At 46.8% G+C, this 9192-nt stretch overlaps 1 long non-coding RNA gene across 1 annotated transcript in view; it reads right to left on the minus strand.

Annotated features, from left to right (window-relative positions):
* Positions 1–7298: 7298 nt before the first annotated feature.
* Positions 7299–9192, minus strand: part of LOC107206409 — an 8273-nt gene continuing 6379 nt past the window's right edge. Inside the window, exon 3 of the long non-coding RNA XR_001522407.2 lies at positions 7299–8696. This is a non-coding gene — a long non-coding RNA (uncharacterized LOC107206409). The remainder of the gene's footprint in view (positions 8697–9192) is intronic.

The following is a 9192-nucleotide window of genomic DNA, read 5'->3' on the forward strand; positions in this document are numbered from 1 at the left end:
TCAGCACCTCTCTGCCTCTGTCGGAAAGTGCAGCTGAAGGGTGGCCAAGGGGATGGGCAGTAGCCAACCTCCCTGCCACAAATCCCTATTTCTGGAGCTGGCAGAGTGCCCTGACAGGCTGCAGGATGGTGAGACCTGCTCACCACGCTGGGGTGCGATTTGGTGTAAGATGTGATAGGGCCTGAGATCCCTCGCAGGCAGAGCAGAGCAGGGAGCAGGGAATTTCCCAGCCTAATTATCGAGCAGTCATTAGCCAGAGCGGCTCCCCCTGCCAAGGGATTAGGCAAAGCATTGTTTCTCACTCAATAAATCTTTACAACAAACGCTTAATTCTCCAGGCACCGTGTATGAAAATTAATCCTGATTCCCCACTTCTTTTTTCTCATCAGCAGGGGTGTTTCCCTGCTGCCACTGCCCCAGACCGGGGCTGGGCTGGTGGGCACAGCGAGGGGACAGCGACAGTGCCCTCCAGAGACCCAGCACTTGTTGTCTCTGCCTCTCTGGACAGAAGAGACACCCTCTCCATCAAGAAGATGGCAAGGCTGTTTCCCTCTTTGAGTGATGTCACTGGTGTTTGCTAATTCACTGCTGAGCATGTTAGCAATGCTCAGGAATGCTGAATGGGAGAGCCATGGTGGGAATTTCAGTACAAGGAGGATTTCCTGGCTCTCTGAAAAGTGATTCATGAAGAGGAGCTGCAGGTTGTAGTACCAGTGCAGGGGGATGCTGTGAGCCAAAGGGACCTGTCCCTTCAAACCACACTTTTAGCAGGAGCCACGTGTGAGCAGAGTCAAACCCAGGTGTGCTCTGGGACCTCGGGAATCTCCTCCTATTCCTAGAGGCTGCCAGTCCTCAGGGGAAGCAGAGAAGCTGTTCTCTCCAAATTCCCACTCTGAGGAGAAGGCAGGAGCTCAGGCTGGGTTTTAACCGGGATAGAGGAGCAGGCCTTTGGGTTTTTCCCATTAATTTACTGTATTATCCATTCAATTGAGCCTGCTGCTGCAGCATTCCTGCTGGTTCTCCAAGGGCCAGTGTATCTCACAGCCACAGACAGGAGTATCTTCCCCAATGCCATTTCCCACACTGCTGCACTGCTTTCACCCCAAAATTCCCACTCATCCTCTGGGACACAGAGAATCACAGAATGCTTTGGGCTGGAAGGGACCTCATAGATTATCTCACTGCAACCCTACTGCCATGGGCAGGGACACCTTCCACCACACCAAGTTGCTCAGAGCCCCATCCAGCCTGGCTTTGAACACTGCCAGGGGTGGGCCAGCCACAGCTTTTCTGTGAAACCTGTTCCAATAACTTCTCTCTTCTCAGCACCTGGAGGCTCCTGGTCCTTCCTTGCATGCCTGCTGCCCATGCTGTTCTGCACAATTTGCTCACAGGGTGTTTGCAGCTCTCCTGCATCTTGTTCCAGCATTCCCTTTTCCAGCATCACCTCTTCCAGCACCATTTCTCATTCATGAAAGAACTATGGCAGTTTTCCCCCAGCCACACACAAGCGTTTCCACACAGCGACACCCTCGAGTCAGTGCACACAATCCTCCCTCAGCAGTGCTGGGACTGTCAATCTTCTCACACCTGCTAAGCGATAGAGTGCTTCTCCCAATTTACTTATCCATCATTTTTATTGAGAAATCTGCTCTAGTCCCACACAGTTATATGAGTTAATGGAAGGATGATTAGGGGATTCTGTGGGAACGAGCTGTGATTTCATGCACACTGGTGCAAAGCTGGGACTACACTGCACCATTTCCAGCACAGCTGCTCAGAGCAGGATTTAATCCCTTCTGCCATGAGTATCTAGTTATTTGAATCCTACTTTGCTTGTTTTTATAATGTTATATACCCAAGTATATTATTTTAAAAGCCATCTGGGTGTTTATTGCTGTTTCTGAGCAGGGGGAATTCTGTGCCAGTCTGGTCACATCTCGGAGAGTCTCTCTTCCTGATTAACTCTTCTAGTGCCAATTCTCACTATGTCATGGGCAGATCACTGCTGCTTACAGCCCAGTAAGGCAGGGAACAAGCATTCTCCCAGTCAGCAAAAACACTGCAAGACAGGAACAGGATCATTTAAAGGACATGTGACATTAAGAAAACTGTGTAAATTCTCCACTGAGTCTGGTGAGGTGAAGCCTGTGGGAGGACATCAAAAAGTTTCTGAATACCCAAAATCCCAAAGCACTTCTGCAGCACCTTAAGACATGTGTGAAAACTTTCACAAAACATCTCCTATTAAAAGAATCTTCTAGGGCTTAAAGGTGCTCTTGACCTCTGAGGTTTAGAGAGAGCTAGCTTTTTCTCTGCAAAATGGAGATCTATGTCTTTTTGATCTGAGTACAGGTCAGGGGGGGGAAATAAGTAGCAAGAAGAGGTGTCAGGGGTTTTGAACAGCATGGTGGGGGCTGCAGTGAAACTCCAGTGATGTCCCTGAGGCAGTGCCAGTTTAGCCTCAGCGACAGCAGCTGCACAGTGGATGTGAAGTCCAGAGTCTAATTTACAAGACATTTTAAATGTGTGTGTTGAAAGGCACTGAGGGACGTTCCCATCTCGTCAGGCCCTGTGTTAGTGGGAGCCGGATAAATGCTCACTGAGAAGAGAATAGCATATCATCCCTGACATCCTTAATCACCACCAGCCCTGGAAAAATACCTGCAACAAGGCACCTGACAAGTATGTTTAGTGCTCAATAAACATCAGCTGCTCCTTTCATACGTTCACTTGCTCTGTTTCCCTGTTCCTCTGGTCGTGTTGAAGCAGGGCTGGGATTTTACCTCGGCACTGATAAAGAAACCAGAGCTTTTGCCAGCTGCTGGCTGGACCTGGGGACCAGGTGGGCAATTAGAACGTCCCTCTCCAGTCATCCTACATGTGCTACAGCAGGAGGAATTCAAGCTGGTTCAAGAACCTTTTAAGCCACAGAGAGCAGCAGAGATGAGAACAAGCTTTTCCTGTGCACAGCCCTCTATACACTGTGTCAAATCTGTCAGCCTAAGAGCTGCTGCTCCATGGCTTTGACATTCAAGTGCCTTGTTTAGCACATATATATCACAAAACCTCAGGAACTGAACTCTCTATAAATGACAATTGATTAAACATTCAAACTATATAAAGTACTGAAGCATTGTAAATACATTTTAAGGGGGGAGAAAAATCTTTGAAATTCACTTTAAGCGTTCTTTTCAATTATTTATCATAGACTCTCAGCCCCATTAAAGTCAGGCTTAATGGGCTTGTTTATATATTACAGAAAACATTCTGCTTTAATTGCCTGCTGAAAGGCTCTTACACCCGCCTCTCTCAGCTTTGCATCACCAGAAGGCAGGAGCCCAGCAAGGCAGGTGGTGGGCAAATCCCCTCCTCACCTCCATTCCTGGGATGCTGAGTGGGGATGAAACTCATCCACAGAGATCAGTCTGTCACTGGGGAGGCTCTTTGGCTGGTGAATTCACACCAGCTCTCCTCCCTGGTCAGGTACTGCACCAAGAGAGCAGATCTAGGGGCTGATATTTCCATTTCCCATATATCCCTTATCTCCATGGCTCTTACATCCGTGTCTATTCCCATGGCACAGAACTACTTTGCCTGTGGCTTCTGTTTCTGAGATCCCTCTTTTTATCTCTTCTTACTGCTGGAAATGATCAAAGTCATTTCCTTGAGGGCTGACACAGTGGGAAAACCATGGAACTTCAGAGCTGGGGACACCCCAGCTCCACAGCAGCACTTTTCGGGAGGTTGGATGCTGGCTGCATCCTTCTGCTGAGCCATGGCTGAAAAAGATGCATCATTAATTGAGGAAATGAGGTGCATCTTCACCTTTAGCAACACCTAAATGGAAGGGAAAAGGCTTCTGCTGGTATGCACTGAGAAAGTTCCAGAACAATGTACATATCTGTGTGGGTTGGGAGTGAGGGCAAGGCAAGGCAAAAGGGAAAAGCCATTTCTGGCTCTGTTGACCAAAGCACCTTGTCTGACTTGCCTTGAGGGGAGAAGAGAGAGAAATTCTTACTAAAAACATGTAACAAGCACAGAGACAAACATCATTGTGTGCCACTGCTGGTATTAAAGTAATGATTCCATATAAAGGCTGTTTGAAGTAAAAAAACCCCACCAACTTTGCAGTTCCTTATTTTTAAGCCCATTTCAGCCCCACTCTGATTAGTTTAAAGATGGAGCAGTAAGTTCCCTGAAATCACTTCTGAGAAATAGCAGCAGTTTCTTCAGAAGTTAGATCCTCAGGTACCGAAAGTTTGGAAGAAAAAGGAGAGTTGATGTTATAATGATTTCTGTATTTTGTGCTGAAATTACATTTTTGGCGCCGCTAAATCCCATTGTGTGCTACAGAGGATATAATGTAATACTCATCAGAGGCAGGCAGCAGGGAGGTTTACTGGCACTAAAATCAATAGGCACTGAATAAAATGGCTCCAAATGGTTTAGGACCATGCACACATCTTCTTTTGTAAGCTTAAAACCATTTGGAGAGGCATTAATTCATTAAAGGCCTCTTGAAGAATGTCATCATATTGTGTAGTCCGTGCACATCAAGAGCATCATGGATTGTGGCTTTTATTAAGGAGGATGGAGAATATAATTCTTCCTGGAGTACAACAGACTTTAAAATATGGTGCACTTTGAGATCAAAACAAGGGTTATTGCAATGTAGTTACTAAATATTTTAACACATGCAATATAAAACATAATGCATCCTGGAATATGTTTATGCTACTGAAGTAGCCACTAGATTGTCAGATCCATTACAAACCACCATGCAGAGTTTCTGAATTGTTTTTGTTTCCTCTAATAGTATTTTTCTTTCTTTCTTTATTGATTGAATGATATTATAATCTATTTTTATGTAGAGCTACCAACCCCAAGCTCATGTCTTTTCTCTTAAACATCTTGAGGACATGGAATTAGCATGTTTGCTAATTCTTACCTTTCATTATGGTTATTTATGCTTCCATAAGGATAAGGGGATTGAATCCCTTAACTGGGAAGTGCAATATGTTTCCATTAAAAGGTAAACAAGTAACTGGGGACCTCCTCATTGCCTCACCCGACACAAGCCTGAAGCTGAAAATGTCACTGTGACTCAGAAGATAAAACTCAGAGCTTCTTGCTCTGAATATGCTGCTTGATGGAAAGCAAGGTGACTCAGGGGCTCTAACATGGGCCATGGTCAGGGGAGCCACAGTAACATATTGTCTGTCCTGGGGAGCTCTTACAGCATCTTCAGTACATGGAGGGTCTGCAGGAGAGCTGGAGAGGGACGTTGTGCAAGGACACAGAGTGACAGGACAAGGGATAAGGGCTTAAGCTGAGGACAATTTAGATTAGATATTAGGATGAAATTCTTCCCTGTGAGAGTGGTGAGGCCCTGGCACACTTTGGCCAGAGAAGTTGGGATGTCCCATCCATGGCAGTGTTCAAGGCCAGGCTGGATGGGGCTCTGAGCAACCTGGTGTGGTGGAAGGTGTCCCTGCCCATGGCAGGGGGTTGGAATGAGATGATCAGTGAGGTCCCTTCCAACCCATTCCATCAGTCTATGGGCAAATGCACAGCTGCAAATCAGACTAGGATGGGCCATTCCCTCACCTGGTCACTGGCATCACCCTGGGATCAGCAGTGGGAATACACCAATCCAAGCACCAGCCCAGTGGGTGCCCTTTGCAGATTTCCCTCTGGATATCATTTTGGCTGCTGAGAACTCCCTCCCACTTCAGCTGTGGCTCAGGTGGGGTGTGTGGAGCAGGAAGCCCAGAGAGGACAGGCTGTGCTGTGGCAGTGAGGGGACAGCCCTTCCCCAGGGGTGTGAAATGTGCATCCCAGCAGCTCAACACATGAGGGCTGCTTCAATGCACGGACCCTTGTCCTGGGAACACGATGCCAGGCAGGAAGGGACGGCCCTGTTCCTCTCCCCTTCCTGCCAAACCACAACAGAGAAGTTGACCATTAATTTAAAGGCTTAAAATTAAATTTTTAATTTTAAATTTTTAATTAAATTAATTAAGGCTTCCTTTCAAACAGATGCATCCACCTAATATTTCAGCACTAACTATAGGCATCTCAGCTCTGCACAGCTTCTGAAGATCACAGCACCACCAACATGAGGAAGGGGGATTGGTTTCCCTGAGCCAAGGGCTGTGCTCTGCTGGGACACAGCTGGCTTCACACCACCCTGGAAACTTCCTGGTCTGTGCCACTTAATGAGATATCTTAGGGGCAGTGAGGATGTGTATCCAATTCCTTGTGGCTGTAAATCACAAACCATGGGTGTTGGATTCCACCAGCCACATCCCCTCTGCCCAGCTCTGAAATGCAGGAGTGACAGGAATGAGCATGTGGTGTGGTCAGAGAAGCCTGACAGCAAGGGGGACTCTCTGTGATCAACTAGAGCTGGTTCCCAAGCTGGCTTTTTCCACCTCATTTTACAAATAATGCTATCTTTCCAAGAACTAAGGAATTTGGCACAGGGACAATAAAATTTACTGCATTTGACCAGGAAGCGTGGGTAAAACTGAAATGTGTAGTTTTGTCATCATCACATATGTTTGACAAAGCCTTCTCATGAAACTTGGACAGAATCTAGGATAAATTTTCCTGTTGTTGCCAGATGGAAGGAGCCTTAAGTAAGGACATTTTGGCTCAATTCCATTTTGCAAAAAGTTTATGTAAGGACCAGTTTTTACTCAGACCAAAAAAATAATTAGAGAAGGTCTGTAGCTGTCCTATAAACACATCCTTACACCTGCCCTTTTTCATTGTTTTGTTTGCATTTTTTAGTTTGCAAGAACAAAATACACTCCCTAAGCCTGGAGTCTGTGGAACTTGTCATCCCAACAGCTTCACTGCAGCACCCAGGTCCAGCTGCCTTTGCAAGGAGGGAAGGCTCCACACAAAAACACAGGGAGGAACATGAGACAGGGATGAGGAATCTCAGCTGAACCATCCTGCAGGTATAGGAGTGGCAGTGAGGAGAGAGGCTTCTTATCTGTGTGAAATTCCTGGGCAACTTCCAGCAATGGAAGTTCAAAGAAAACTACATTATTTGAGAAAGCTTTGAAAATATTCATTGAAGGCTACAAAAAATTGCTACTCAAATTCCAGGGCCTTTTCCCTGTTAATTGAAATGCTAAATGAGTTTCTGCCTGTCCTGGTTTTTCAACCATTTTACCTATTAACAGAAAAACATTAACCTCCATGGAATAAGCTTCAAGACATCCACAACTAAAGAAGAGCTGAAATTTCAGGATTTATTTCATAAATATTAATATTTACATACCTAATGGATTCCTTCTTTCCTTTGCTGAGTATATATTCAGGTGTCTCAAAACACAAACACTTTGCAGTAGAAAATCACTGAGGTGTTCTTTTCATATAAAATTGATATTGGATTGCACTGTCTATGGGGAAGGGAGCTCTCAGCTTCTACCAAATCCAGCTGAAACCTCTAAGAACCAGGTGTTGCTCTAAGAAAACCCTAAACCAGCCGTGGGGTGGGTGTGTGGTGGGGTGAGGTGCACAGAGGAGTGCAAGGACTGCAAGGTAATGGCTGGAAATATGTTCCCATTCAAGATGCTGAAATGAAAATGTCCCCTGTAAAGGTGTGTCTCCCTCTCAGCACCTCTCTGTCCCACCTGCTGTGATCCAGAGACTGAGGCTTGAGTTCTTGGGAGGTGCTGCCTAGAAAGCTCTCTGGTTTACTCATCCAGTGCTTGGGTAGCTGAGTATTCTCTGTGTCATAGCTGGTTTGGTGGAGTGTCAGAGGCTGGAGATGCAGGGGAAGATGTGTTCAGCCACCCCCCAATGTCTGCAGGCTCTCACCTGGCCAGGGATGGGAGGATTTCCTCCTGATGACTCTGCAGTACACCTAGATGGGAGCCACAGGATGCTCTGAAAAAGCAGATTGAGCCAGGAAACCAAGGTGGGTGTTTTCACTTCTCTTGCAAAATAGGTCTTTATTGCTGCTGGCTTCCTAAGTGTGGCTGGGATGATGCAGAGGAGGAACAGACACTGCAGAGTCACAGGTGTGTGCTTACACCAAGGACACTTCGAGGGGCTTCTCCACTGGTGTTTATCCCTGCTCTCAACCTGCTCTGTAAACCCTTGTATGGCAGGATCCTGCCCTGAATTGCCTTTGGCCGTGTCTGCTGGTCCCAGTTGCTGGTCCTGAGGGTCCCAGGGAGCACAGGCTGGGCTGTAAGCACAGGCTCCAATTCCAGGGGGTGTAAGCAGGAGCACAGGCTCAGCCAGGAGAGGCGTCTGCAGTCGGTCTGCTCACGGGAAAGAAACTGCACCACAACGTCTCATCTCAGGGGAAATGCAGAGCAATCAAGCCATTTAAGAATATATTTCAAGCTCTTCATAGCAGGTGTTAGACACTGTTCTCCGGCTGCTGACAGGAAATGTGTGTGCAATTCTCCTAGGTATCATGCTCAGAATATGCTTCTTAAGGGCTTGCTGCTTAAAAAATTCTGCAAAGTGTAAATGGCTCTCATAAAATCGGATAGTAAATTGTCTTATCTGTTTGTTCTGAAAGTGCTCAGCCAGCTGGGTCTTCCCTGCACATCAGAGCCAGCCAGGCAACACATTGCAAGGCCACTGGGAACAGACAATTCCAGGCTAGGAGCTCACTTTAGGAAATCTTTCTAAGGAGAAAACTGAGTTCAAGGTCCCATCAGCTGAGGAAAAAAAAAAGATAAAAGAGGAAATCAACATTTCTACTGAGGACATATAAAAGCATTTCTCACTCCTTCCCTTGCCATCCTGGCCATGGGAATGAGCAATCAGCACAACATAAAGCAGCAGGTTGTGATGTATTCCCTTGGGAGAGAGAAACTTCACATCAACACTCAGGCACTGCCTTCTGCTCCTCATCACAGGGCAAGGAAAAATAATCCGGAAAGAAAACTCAGCTAGCCTTAAAGAGAATTTAAAATCTTTCCCCTCCCTTTTCCAGAATAAAGGTAATTGCATAACAAAAGCGTCTGCCAGGGGATGACAGCGGACGTGTGCGGTGGGAGAAGGGTTTTTGGCAGCACGGGCTGTCGGCTCCAGCGCTGCTCCAGCCCTGGAATGGGTTGGGAATGCCCTTGGGATGGGCTGGGAATGGCCCCGGGATGGGCTGGGAATGGCCCCGGGATGGGCTGGGAATGGCCCCGGGATGGGCTGGGAATG

The sequence above is a fragment of the Parus major genome, chromosome 5, assembly GCF_001522545.3.
Source record: "Parus major isolate Abel chromosome 5, Parus_major1.1, whole genome shotgun sequence".
NCBI classification, from domain to species: Eukaryota; Metazoa; Chordata; class Aves; order Passeriformes; family Paridae; genus Parus; species Parus major.